This window comes from Lynx canadensis, chromosome C1, assembly GCF_007474595.2.
Source record: "Lynx canadensis isolate LIC74 chromosome C1, mLynCan4.pri.v2, whole genome shotgun sequence".
Lineage (NCBI taxonomy): Eukaryota > Metazoa > Chordata > Mammalia > Carnivora > Felidae > Lynx > Lynx canadensis.
The window spans coordinates 50,806,233-50,820,892 of NC_044310.1; positions in this window are offsets into that span (position 1 = coordinate 50,806,233).

Consider the following 14,660-nt stretch of genomic DNA (forward strand, 5'->3'; position numbering starts at 1 on the left):
AAAGCTCCCCCCTGAATACCCTATAAATAAAGAAGCTCTTCAAGACATCAAGCCCATAATAAAAGATTACAAGGCTCAGGGCTTCATTATCCTCTACACTAGTCCCTATAATATCACACTTTTATCTGTGAGAAAACCCAATGTCTGAGGCTTCAGGTTCGTCCAGGACCTCTGAGCAACAAATAACCCTGTTACTCCTGTTATTCTTGGCCCCCGGTTATTCCTGACCCCCATAGGCTCTTGACATCCATTCCCACTGAAAGCAAATTTTTCACTGTAATTCATCTATACAGTGCATTTTTTTTAGTATTCCAGCTGATAAGGGTAGCCAATATCTTTTTGCTTTCATTTGGGAAGAATGGAAATACACCTGGACAGACATGCCCCAGGATCTTGCAGAATCTTTATTTTTCACAAACCCTAAAAATTGGTTTGGATGACAGAAAGTTTTCTGCAGTCTCCACTTTGTTACAATACACAGATGATTTGCTTCTCTGCTCTCCTTCTCAAACCTCTTCACCGGAAGACAGAAAACTTTTGGCAGTCTTCTTAAACTCAGATTCGGTACTTAACTGCATCTGATCTTGAAACAAGGGCAATGTTTGGATCCAAATGAAGCCCCTCAGTTACTGCTTATGCTGAGAGATTACCTTTGACTCTCTGTGGCAATTTACAGGAAACTCCTCTAACCAATGCAGATTTTTCATGATTTATTGATGGCTCTTATTTAAGGGATGAAAATGGCAAGTATTGTGCTAGGTATGCTATTGCTACTCCTTTTGAAGTCATTGCGGTAGCACCTTTACCTTTGGCTATTTCAGCCCAACAAGTTGTTACATGCCCTGACTCGAGCTTGTACCTTAACCAAGGGGAAACCCGCAAACATTCACACCAATAGTCAGTATGCCTTTGGGGAAGCTCATGACTTTGGAATGTTATGCAAACAACAAGGTTTCCTTACCTCCAATGGGGATAAAATTAAAAATGTTTCCTGTGTCCAGAATTTATTAGATGCCATACTTTTGCTGACTTCTCTGGCTATCACTAAGGTTCCTAGGCATTCCAGACTCATCTCCCTGGAGGTCAAATGAAACCAGTAAGCAAACCTATGTTATGGTCCAAAGGAATGATAATTTGGAGAAATTGACAATAAGAGATATCCAACAATTAGCACCAGAGAGGGAAAAACAATATTGGAAAACTAGTAAGTCTGGTTTGGACCAAATAAGAATCCAGCCCCTACCAGAAATTCTAACAGTCCCACTAGCACTGAACATGCATTAAACCATTCGTCTACTGACAAAATAATAGCATTTATAAATCAATATTGGTGGGGAAATACTAATAAGGCCACAAAAAGTGCCTACCTCAGCTGTTCAACCTGTCCAAAGCAGAATCCAAAGAAACCTGTTCGTACAAATGGATTTCATAGAGCTTCCCCATCTCATGGACATAAATATGTTTTAGTCATAATTTGTATGCTTTCTCTCTGGACCAAAGCTTTCTCTTGTAGACAGGCCACGCTTCCTTTGTTGCTAAAACTCTGTTAGAAAAGATTACCCCTGGGATGCCTGGCTAGCTCAGTTGGTAGAGCATGCAACTCTTGATCCTGGGGTTGTAAATTTGTGCCCCACATTGGGTGTAGAGGTTACTTACAAATAAAACCTTAGAAGAAAAGATTACCTCTGCCTGGAGAACCCCTCTTGAACTTCATAGCAATCGGGGAACCCCTTTTACCAGTCAGGCGCTTCAACAAGCCTGTGCTGTTTGGCCAGTTTTACAATGCTTTTATTGTGCATACCATCACCAATCCTCAGGGTTAGTGGAACACACTAATGGCACTATTAAGACTCAGTTGGGAAAATTTGTGGAAACCCTCAAAATACATTGGCCGAAAGGATTGCCGTTGTTCCTTTTAAATCTCAGTCCCACCCCCTTGGGAACTCACAGACTTTCATCCTTTGAGACAGTCATAGGCATCCAATGCACTTGCCCTCTGCCTCCTTTGACCCACAGTTGATAAAAGGAGATATACTTCAATATTGTAAAGGCCCAATTTCTTCTATTAAAACTAACCATGCTTTGGTAGAGCGATCTTTTCACTGTGCACTCCCAGGAGATGAAAACCTTAAACATCATGCCTTGGCAACATGGAGATTTCAAAAGACACCTCCAGAAAGACTCTCTTCAACCTCACTGGAAATGCCTTCATTAGGAACTTCTAACCAACCTTTATGCCACCAAAATTGGGGAAATAGACTCTTGGATTCATGTGACACATCTAAAGAAAGCAACAAGCCCTGACTGGACCTGCACATCATCTGATGACCTAAAAGTAAAGATTTCCGGGAATCAAAACAGATGACATTTGATGGGACAGCTTTCCCAGGATGTCTGGACCAGGCCTGTATACCTTTTTCTCATTGTTGCTGCTTCTGTCTCTTTTGTGGAAAGACCATTCTCTTATCTGCTTTTTCAAATTCATACAAAAGGAAGAAACCTCTTAACCATCTTTTGGAAATAGCCTCATCATGATCCTATGACAAATTAATTTTCACTTGCTTTTTCTGAAGGCTTGGAAAATTTAGAATTCACAAAAAGCCTTTTCTCATCTGAACCATTAACTGATTCTGGATTCTTATCCAAATTCATGGTTTCTGAATTTACAACTCTACAATATCACTGAGAACACATTTGGTTCCAAACAGTTCTTTTGAGATGACACTTTTTCAAAAACACTTTTGCAGTTTTGCTGTTTTGCAAAAAGTTCATCAGCTATTGCTTCCTATTTATACCTGTACTGTATCTTCCCAAATCCACTCAGTTAATTCTGTAGTGTGCCTTTGCAGTATTCACTATTTTGTGTTCATGGTTGCTTTAGGCAGAGGTTTCTAGGAGACATACATGACTACAGGTTTACCATCATGAGAGAGCCTTTTTCCCCTAAATAATAATAATCAGTGCCAATAAATATCTCAGTTGGCTACTTTCACACCTAGAGTCCTGGTGTAGAACCATCATGCACGATTTGGAATTCTCATGTTACTTCTACTTCTTCTGTTTTATATAATTATTTTAAGTTTTGTATTTTGTCACCTGTCAAAAGTTTTTTAAATGATGTACCCAATAAGGCGATGCTGGTTTGATGCTTTGAGACGATCTCCAACACTTACAGTTTTAATAAATATGGACTATAGATGGGAAGTGCCTAAGAGGTCTCCCCCCCAACCTTCCTTGTTACTCAGATGTGGCCTCAGTGTTTTTCAGCTGCTATGCTCCTTTTCTTTGACATGGGACATGACAACTAGGAAAGATTCTTCTTGGCACTGAGGGACAAAACTACTAAATATGGAGAATCTAACTCTTGATCAGTGATGCTTTCAAAGAAAGATCTTGGTGGGGCGCCTGGGTGGCGCAGTCGGTTAAGCGTCCGACTTCAGCCAGGTCACGATCTCGTGGTCCGTGAGTTCGAGCCCCGCGTCAGGCTCTGGGCTGATGGCTCAGAGCCTGGAGCCTGTTTCCGATTCTGTGTCTCCCTCTCTCTGCCCCTCCCCTGTTCATGCTCTGTCTCTCTCTGTCCCAAAAATAAATAAACGTTGAAAAAAAAAATTTAAAGAAAGATCTTGAACAAAAGGGTGAAATATGAAAATTAATAATAGGGATTATCATTTAGAATGAAGCTGGGAGGCCAGCAAAGGGAGTGCTCTTACACACTGGCACTCCTTGGCAGCTGCAGAACCAACAGGAAGAGAGAGGGACCTTGCAAGTGGATACTGCTTTACTCCATCCCAGCAGAAGGAAGAAAGATTTTCTTACTCCCCTGGCAACAGCCCGGCCAATGAGTGACTGTCAGAAGTCAGCCAATGAAAAGCTACTATACTTTGAAATCCCAGTTTACTCCAATGGACTTTTTGCTTATAATAGCCCTCCCAGCTTCCCCTTTCCTCTATAAAAAAGGGTTCCATTCCTTCGTTCTCTAGATTTGCCTATGATTTTGCTTTAGTTTGTTCTAGATTGTAATTCTCTGCTATTACTGGACAAAACCATTCTTGCTGGTAAAATAACTAGCAGTTTTATTTTTTAAGGTTAACACCCTGAGTGATAGGACTTCTACTTTAAGATAATATTCACAGGAAGATTGGAGTAATTTGTTATATTAATGACCCCAGTGACTCAGGACCCCCCTCCTCCCCCATATCCATGCCTTTATGAAAACCCTTAACTTTGGGTTTGGCCATGGGATTTCCTTTGGCCAAAGAAGTAATACAGACAGAGGGTTGGTACATGCTTGTACACTGGGTTTTGCCCTCGTGGAACTCTGCTTACCATGACTGTGTGGAGAAGCCTCATGCCACCTCTTTGAGGAGGAGCATCCGAGGGAGAGGGAAGCCTAGTCAGCCCCACTGATTCCAGTTCCCGGGTGACCGTCCCAGCTGAATGCATCCTCCAAGGGAACGTAGCCAACCCACAGAATCATGAGAAATAAGAAATTGTTATTTTACGCCACCAAGTTTTGGGGTGGCTCCATACCAAGACCTACACAAAATCTAAATCTGAATTAGTTAGGCTGAAAGATAATCATCATACAATCCTCATGTTAGAGCCAACTGTATTCTTCTCTGATTGAAAAATACATGCACTCTTTTAAAAGCCCAGAATGAAATGGCAAAGTAGTATACACTGACTTATGACTTACTTAGATTTATTTTTTTTAATTATGGTGTATAATAATATTGTGGTTTTTAAACAGGTAATATGGTAAAAACAACATATTATATAGTACATTCAAGTGAGTAAGAAAATATTTTTAAAGATGGACCTGGAATCGCTAGAAGGCAAGGATGCTTTCAAAATGTTGAGACACCAGAGTGCCTGGGTGGCTCAGTCTGTTAAGCATCCGACTACGGTTCAGGTCATGATCTTGTGGTTTGTGAGTTTGAGCCCTTCATCGGGCTCTGTGCTGACAGCTCGGAGCATGGAGACTGCTTTGGATTCTGTGTCTCCCTCTCTCTCTGCCCCTCCCACTCATGCTCTCTCTCTCTCTTTCAAAAATGAATAAACATTAAAAAAATGTTCAGAGACCTGGAAACCTGCTTAAAAGGAGTCCCCACGGGTTAAAACAGGAATCTTATTTGCTTCAAAAATCCAATCAGAATTATACTTAATTAAAACATGTTAAGACTATAAAAAGCCATGAGTCCATAATAATACTCATAATAATACTCTCTTGGAATTTATTTCCTCTCCAAGTACTTAGTACTTTATTAAAGTAAACTTTATTCAGAGTAGAAAAAAATATGGAAGTTTAACTGTAGATCTCTCTTCAGGATGGGTTAAATATACAAAGGATAAGAGAATCTTAATGGTATGAGAAAGACAAGACTCCCTTTCCGTAAAATATAAATAGGCTCGTGAGACTTCCTGCTACCCCCACAGCACCCACCCCCTTACCGGACATTCCTCTACTAAATTGTTACCAAACATTAAAGAAGTGGAGCAAGGCATTCCCTGAATAGGCAAGGGAAGTCATTCCACCTGACCCTGGGGCTGTAGATTGGGAAACAAAAATTTTAAATCTTGAAGCCAAGTGGATTTTACCTTTTAAACAGACTTTAATTTGTGGAAAGAATCATTTATTTAAATTGAACTACTGAATAGTGGTTTTACTAGCTGTTTTGAGGTTGGTTGCCTTTTGTGGTTACTAAAGATGCTGGATTACAGCCAAATGTTCACATACTGAGCCTTTTTTTTTTTTTTTTTTAACTAGCACCCAGAAGGTGAGGTTGGAAGAACGGTCATTCCAATCTCAAATAATCTATTCCTGTTGAGCCTATTTGCTCTATTTACTCCTTTCCCAGCAGATGAAATCAGTAAATAATTCACTTACAGTGCTTAAATATGTATGTGTGTGTAATATATAATATATATAATATACGTATATTATATGTATATAATATATATACGATATATATAATATACACATATATTATATATATATCGTATATATATTAGTTTTTTAATTTTTTCAAAGTTATACATGTGCCTGACTTAAAGAGTTAAATGCTTCCAACAAGACTTCATTTCCCTCAAGGCAACTACTTTCAACTTTAAGCTGATTCTTTGGTATTTACCTCCACTTATCTAAATAACATACTCATATTTCTACTTCTTGGTTTTTCAGTCAGCCATTATCTACTGACTTCTTGATACGAAAGGCAAGGAGTCAGCTTTCTTCTGCACATTCCTCTGCACTCTACCACCACACATGTGCACTTCTAGTCTTTTAATTCTCCCGGGATTGTTACAGCATAATTTGCTCATCCTGCCCAATCAGCAGGAAGTCATTGATGTCAGAGATTATGGGATGTGCTTCAGGATATCCAGAAGGTGCAGACCTCTTTCGGGTTTTTTTTATCACACAGGATAGGAATGTTAACATAGCCCTGGGCCACACTGTAAATGTGTACTTTTGTCTGTTTTGTGGGAATGCCAACTGTTTCTGATCCTTTCTTATGATTGGAATAGAAAAGAATGCGTTCACTAAATCAACGATGTGCACCAAATACTTGAGGCTGTATTAATTTACTTTAGCAAGTGCACTACATCTGGCACGGCAGCTGCCATCAGACCTACTAATTGGTTGAGCTTTACAGTAATCTGCTGTCATCCTTCAGAGACCATCTATTTTTTGCATGGCCACATAACGAGTTAAATGGAGCTATGATGGGAATCTGCAACTCTGTATCCTTTAAACTCCTAAGAGTGGCCCTAATTTCAGCCATCCCTTCTTGAGATACAGTATTATTTTGACTTCTGGTGCCATGGTTGGCTGGGGAGGGGAGGCTATTTCAGAGACCCCGACTTGGCATTCTGCACTATGATGGCTTTTTTACTTCACAGGCAAACATCCCAAGGGGTTTGTACCAATTGTCAAATATGTGAATCCCATTATAGTTTGGGGACTGGGGAAATGACCATTGGGTGAGACCACATACCCAATGGACCCACTCTGAGCCAGACCTTGTCATCTATTAACTGGTCTCTATGCTCCCACTCTAACAGGGTCATGATGATGCTTTTGGTCTCTGGGTATCAGTGTCAATTCAGACCCTGTGTCTAACAGTCCTTGAAATGTCTGGGTATTCCCATTTCCTCAAGGTACAATTACACAGGTAAATGACAAAAGATACTTTGGGGATGGGCTAGGAAAATCATTACCATTTATACTTGAAATGTAATAGGGTCCTTCCTCCTGAGGCCGTCTTCAGTCAGTAGATTCCAGGTCTATAAACTAACTCAGGTGTGCAAATGGATTAAGGAACAGTGGGTGACTTTATTGAATGAAGGATTTTACTCTCCTGGTCATTATCCTTGATTTTTTCTTCTGCTGATACAAACTAAATAGGACCTTTGTTGGCTGCCTGTTTTGCCCCTAAGGATACCGTGTCCTGTTAACCATTTCCATAACTGTGTGGGTTAGGTCCACATTATAATACTTGTAATTTCCTGGCTTCTGGTCATTGAGCACTACCACTTGGCCTCTACTGCTTTGGGGTCCTGGCATATGCATTGCTATCAGTGAACCAGGTTCTAGAGGCCTTTACTACCTTCAGCCATGACTTGCAGAGAATCACCACAAATTTTGAGTGGTATTCCTGCCCTTTGAACCAATGCATTCCTTATGGCCTTGATAAATGGCCTCTGAGCTGTCCTTCAGAACAGAATTATCATAACCTTTGGGCTGTACATAGCACATCCATTCTAACATATTCACTTCCTTGAGCCTTTTTATCTTTTCATGTCCTATCTACCTGCCCTAGCACTTCTGGCATTTCAGTTTTAGTCAAAGTCACTGTTTTTGTTTTTTGTTTTTGTTTTTGTTTTTCATCCTTCTAGAAGCCATCATAGCAGTGAGTTCACACAACTCTTGAGACCCTGGCCAGGATGTTAAATATTTTGGGGGAGTGCTCCACCATCAATAGAATTCTCCCTATCCCATTTTATGGTCTGGCCTCCTTTATCAAGCCTTCTGTGAATCCAGTCCCATGCATAGTCCCCAAGCTCCTGGTGGTACATGCTGGTTAGGTCTTACATCTTTTTTGGGGAATAGTCCTCTACCTCCATTATTAGGCACAGCACTTCTTAACTAGGTTATGCTATAAGCCCTAATTATAGGCCTAGTGGCCAGAAGATTTGTGTGTGCATGTGGCGGCAGGGGGGAGGGGGGTCTACTACGGGAGGGGGAAACATGTTGCCTTCCAGTTAGAAGCCTCTGCAAAGTCTTCTAGCACAGGAAAGTGACAGTTCTTGGTAGGGAGGAGTGAGCCACAGTCACTAGGCATCTGAGGAGCCCGAGGATTGAAAATCTTTAGGAGCACCACCCAGATGTCCCTTCCATGTGTTGGAATGCTAGATTTTCTCAATCATGGCCCTGACCTTGGCACAACAGACCTGCCATTTTTGGTTATTTAACCATATTTTAGCCACTCTAAAGTTTGAGTCTTGTTGCTTGTCATTCTCCACCCCTTCCCTGCTAATGAGACCTTTTTTGTGTGTGTACAATAAAGAGGTTCTCTGGCTTTCATTCCTCACTTGCAATTGCCTATTACCTATCCTCAGTTGTTCATTATTTTTCTGTAACCAGTGGAGCTTAGTAATAGCCATCCAGTTCTGTTATTCTTATCACTCTTTTACCAATATCTCAAATGCCTGAAATGTCACACCTCTGGTGTTCCCTTCCACCTGGTATATCACCCCAGTTGGACTATCACCTTGTGCCAGGGGCTGCCTGTGCTTCATCAGCAGGTGGTCCATAATCCGTCTCCCAAATTCCATCTTATTGTCTACTCTCTCCAACCAATCCTGGTACCAGTTATCACAGGTAGGGTTCTTGGGAAGCAGACACTGGGACAGAGCATAGAAGATATGGAAGGGAGAGGAAGCAGGACTGGGCAGAGAAAGAAGTCGAATTCTAATACAGGTGTAATAAAGCTTTGAACAACCTGCCCAGAAGCTCCTGAGTGAATATCATACATCAGAGGTGTCCCATGGTGGGCCCTAATGGCTGAGCCTTTCTATTCCAGTCTTGTGCAATCACCCAATATTGGCTGCCCTGGAAATGTCATAACCTTGGGCAAGGCTTCTCTCTGTAGCTGAAGTAGACCCTGAGGGAGCTGACAATTGGAGATAGTCCCCGCAGCTTGGGAGCAAGTCCTTCCTTGAAGGGTGTTCTGGGCATCATGTCCATATCTACTACTAGGGCAAACATAGTTATCGAGCACATCCTCTTCTGCAAAGTACCAAACAATATGCTTTTTTTTTTTTTAATCTTCTGCTCCCCCACCTGGAGAAATCTTTTTTTTTTTTTTAAGTTTTTTATTTTGAGAGAGAGAGAGAGAGAGGAAGCGAGTGGGAGAGGGGCACAGGAAGAGATAGAATCCCAAGCAGGTGCCACACTCAGCTCAGAGCCAGAGGTGGGCCTCAATCTCACAGCCACAAGATCTCGACATCAAGAGTCAGATGCTTACCCTACTGAGCCACCCAGGCGCTCAGGGAAATCTTTTATTGAATCAGGAAAGGAGAAGCATAGCAGAGAATATTTGTCCTCCAATATCAATTGTATACTTCTTCCTTGATGTTATGACCTCTTACTGGACATACAGACACGAAGAATAAAGTTAGTTCTGGCCCATGGGTTGTAAGCAGGAGTGGTGTGTACAACTTCCAGGAAGTATTTTTCAAGGGAGGAGGCATGATCATCTTTCCCCTTTTCTCTTTTCTGCTTATTAGAATGTAGACAAGATGGCTGGAACTTAAGTAGCCATCTGGACCAGAAGGTAGAAGCCACACATGTTGAGAATGGAGGAAATTAGGTCCCTGATGGTCATGGAATCACCACTAATTTAGACTTCCTACTTCTGCACTCTGTTTATGTGATGAAGAAATAAATGTGCATCTTGGCTAAGGACACTTAAAAAAATATTCTGTTTCTCATAGATTAACCTATTCCTATCTGATGCAGAATTTGAGCCCTAGAAACTTCCTACAGCACATTACATGACCTTAAAATAAATGAACTGTCACTTTAGTGGAAGCATTAGGGCAATGTGTGGTAAAGACTCAGATATTGCCACATGGAAAACTGGTGACCCTTACTGTCCAGTTGCAAGATATTTGTAGCATGAGGGAAATAATTGGTAAAATTTATAGAACTTGGTATTCGCTGGCTTTAAATTTTTGCCAGTTTCAGCAAAGTTCTTTGAGAGATTAACTCAGGCCAGAGCTAGTCAATCTGCAAGAAGGGATGGAAAGGTATTCAGCTTTCCTAAGAGGGGACCTCTGTCTATAATCTAAGTGGATTAAGAGTTCTATAATTTGGAAGGGCTGAAAAAATACCAACTACGTTTATACCTTTAAGTCAAAGCACACAGGAACTGCCTGTGAATAAAAGCCTTGCAAGGAAATGTGCCTGCCGTTCAGCCATACAAGGCTGACAAAAATGGGATTAAGAATGCTGTCCACCTGTTAAGTCCCATTGTTTCAGATGCCCCCAAGGTAGCTGTCATTAAGAGTGAGGTAGTGGGGCGCCTGGGTGGCGCAGTCGGTTAAGCGTCCGACTTCAGCCAGGTCACGATTCTCGCGGTCCGTGAGTTCGAGCCCCGCGTCGGGCTCTGGGCTGATGGCTCAGAGCCTGGAGCCTGTTTCTGATTCTGTGTCTCCCTCTCTCTCTGCCCCTCGCCCGTTCATGCTCTGTCTCTCTCTGTCCCAAAAATAAATAAAAAAAAAAACGTTGAAAAAAAATTAAAAAAAAAAAAAAAAAAGAGTGAGGTAGTTGCACTGCACATGGAAGCCAGGAAATAAGAGTCTTTGGGCTTAAAAATTATATCTTGTCAAGAACTACAGCTGTAATTTCTCCCACATAGTACTGAGTGAAAGGAAAAAGATCAGAGACCTTTTACATTTTTGCATCAGTTATATTGCCAGATACACCAAGCCTGCTATGCATCCATGGGCTCCCGCTCTTGCTATTGACAAGCACAGTTATGGAGGTTTTGGTATTTCTGGAGCAGCATTAGCAGAGTTGTCAATATCTAGCCACTAGTACTGTGGGCTCTAACATTCAGGACTGAACACATGTATTGTGCAAGAGTAGACCACAGTGTGTGTAGTGTGGTTCTGGAGTTGGCAACACGGGCAGCTTTCTGATGGTCGTGGTTCCTAGGTATTGCAGGAGCAATGTAGTTCAGGAGTTTTCATTTCCTGATCATAAAAGAGTCATCTTTCCCTTGGTGGCCAGTTCTGTGAAGACTTTGGGACTCATTCCTGAAAATTAATCTGAGTCTATTTAATCAACACTCCCAGTATTTAATGCTCTTTTTGCTTATACCAGGGGAGTGGATTCTATTCTCTTCAACTGAATCTTGACTCATATTATATTATAGAGGAAGAATGGTGGCTGCAGACAATAGGATCTCAGTTAAGATAAGAGAAGGGGTGGCTGGGTGGCTCAGTTGGTTGAGTGTCCGACTTTGGCTCTGGTCATGATCTTGCAGTTCGTGGGTTTGAGTCCCACGTCGGGCTCTGTGCTGACAGCTCAGAGCCTGGAGCCTGCTTCAGATTCTGTGTCTCCCTCTCTCTCTGTTCCTCCCCTGCTCGCACACACACTCTCTCTCTTTCAAAATTGAACAAACGTTAAAAAAAATTAAAAAAGAGAACTAGAATTAGGAAAATTATAATAGGAAACTAGAATTGGTTACCTATCCTGGTAGAGTTTGAAAGTAGCAATGATTCTGCTAGTACTAGAGAATGAAATTGTCTAGTCCATGATACACAATGGCAAACTAAGGGACTGACCTGTAATTATATTTCTAGTTCTGTCCTTGTCTATTTTGGGTTACACTGGCTTCAAAATGAGTTGGCTGCTTTCTTTTCTGCTCTCAAATAGGAATTATTAATCCCTTGAAAGTAGCTCAAACCCTAACTTTGAGTTTATTTTACCAAGTGATAGCAGCATTAATTTCTCTTTAGGCAGTGACTTTGAACTTTATGTTCAGTATGAACATGTCATACTGTTCTTTGTATAAATTCAGTGATTAGGACCTTTAAAGTCTCACTTTTTTTTTTTTTTTTGAGATAGAGTCAGTGAGAGAGAGGGAGAGGGAGAGAGAGGGAGAAGGAGAGAAACCCAAGCTATCAGCACAGAGCCCAATGTAGGGCTTGATTTCACCAACCGTGAGATAATGATCTCACCTGAGCTGAAACCAAGAGTTGGAGGCTTAACCTACTGAGCCACGCAGGCGCCCCTAAAGTCTCACTCTTAAAATGAGTATTTGTTATGGGTGTTGATTCTAAGATGGGTAAATTAAGAGGCAGTTACTTGGATTTAGGATTCTTGGCTGGGCAAGGGAAATGGTCATCAATGCTCTGCAGAGTTTTAGGATAAAGATTTCCACTCTAGGTGATTTCTTCCAGTCTTGTGGCTTTAAATACCATTTGGTGACTCCTAAATTTATATCACTTGATCTAAATTCTCCCCTCAGCTCCAACCTTGCTAACTGTTGGCTCAACTTCTATTTAAAATAGGCATCTGAGTTTTAGTGTGTGAGAACAATGTCACCTCACAACAAACCCACTGCTACCTAATGTTCCCCATTTTAGCAAGGGCCAACCACTATCCAGTTGCTTTGGGGAAAAAATAATCCTGGTCATTTTTGTCTCTTTTTTGTTACAATCTATCAAGGGATCCTGTTCACTCTACTTCAAAATATATTCTGAACTGGGGAGCCTGGGTGGCTCAATCATTTGGGCATCTGACCCTTGCTTTTGGCTCAGGTCATGATCTTGTGGTTCCTGGGATGGAGTCCTGCATCCAGCTCTGTGCTGGTGGCACAGGGCCTGCTTGGGATTCTCTCTCGCTCCCTCTCCCCCTGCTGGATCTCTCTCAGGATAAAAAAACAAAACCCCAAATACATCCAGAATCCTACCAGTTCTTAACATTTCTACTGCCACCTTATTGCAAGGCAAATTATTTCCTGGAAGTCTGAAATAGCCTCCTAGCTAACTTTCCTGCTTGCATGTTTGAAGGTCAACAATCTATCCACCATAAGCAGCCACTTTACAAATTATGCCACTGCCCAGTTCAAAACCATCCAATGAATTCCATCTCCTTACCCTGCTTAATCAGAGCCCTGCAGATGTCACTACTCTCATTTCCCACAGTCATCACATCTAGGCTCATTTTGCTCTAAATACCCTAGCCTACTTGCTTCTTTCCAGTATATGCATATGAAGCTTGGACTTTTAAAAACTTGTTCTCTGCCTGAACCATTCTTCCCTGAGATTCCTCCAAGGCTCACTCCACTTTCATTCAGCTCAAATGTCAACTCAAAGAGGTCTTTCCAGACTCGTATCTAAAACTGTCCACTCTCTATCTCCTTTCTCTACCACTCATTATGTCCTATCATTTTAACTTCTGCCCCTCTCTAGAATGTAAAGCTCCTTTCGAGCAGGGAATGCATTTCATTCACGCCGTGTCCCTAGCGCCTTGAAAAATGCCTTGCAACTTGGTAGGCACCTAAAAACAAACTTGATTAAATGCATTTGAACTGAACTTATCCTGCTTAACTTGCTTTGCGAGGTCACCTCACTAAGGTAAGCATACTAACGAAAGGAAGCAAAAATCAGGTAAGGCCTGGCTCGCCGCATTTGAGCCCCAAGTAAGGGCTCGCGCAAAAACACTTTCCAGCACCCGCAGCCGGAGCTGGGCCTTAAAGTGCTCTTTTCGTTTCCTTGTCTGGCCGGGAAGAGAAAGGAGTAAACGGGAGAAAATGAGGCGTGGAAGGGCTGAGGAAGGAGCCTCAGCGCTACCGTATACGGTTGAGAATACGCTGTTATCCACGACAGCGCTGGTTTCTATTGGATGGTCCCGGGGCTGGGGCTGCGATTCCGATCAGAAAGCCCAGGCACCGAGCACCAAGCACACCCGTCAGCCATTTTCCGAAACTAGTCTCCCTAGTAACCCCGCCCGAATGTGTACGCAAGAAAGGGGGGGCGGGACTTATTGTGAGGGCCTCACTCCGGAAACCGCACCCGCGGAGGCGTCCCACCGTCAAGGATTCACAAAACGCGGAGCGAGATTTAACAGTCGGCTGCGAAAGCGCGCACTCGAACGCCAATGAGAGCGGAAGGAGTGGACCGCTCCTGAAGGGTACTCTGCATATCCAGCAATGATTGGTGGAGTCCTCCTGTCTTCTTTTTGGTATTGGCTAGACTTCCTCCGCCCACCCACTTGCTTTTGTCTAGGTACTTCTGATTGGCTCCTTCAGCGTGGTGGTGGGGGACAAGGTTTGGGGGATTGCTCATCGCAGATTGGTGGATTTGAGCACCTAGCGTCGTCTTCCCGAGGAAGGAGTCCGTCCCATCTTCTCTCTGTCCCGTCTCCCGACCCGTACGCCTTTCCTCAACTCGCGCGCACGAATGGTTAAAAAAAAAAAAAAAAAAAAAAAAAAAAGGGTGTGAGGCTCGAGCCCGCCAGCCAGGCCTCCAGCACCTAGCGCGCGCCCTCAGCGAGGACCCGCGCGAGCTGCCCCTGACGCTGCCTGCGCTGTTTGAAACTGCAGAACCCGTTAGGATCTTGGGAAAACTACCGTTCCAGCTGGTTC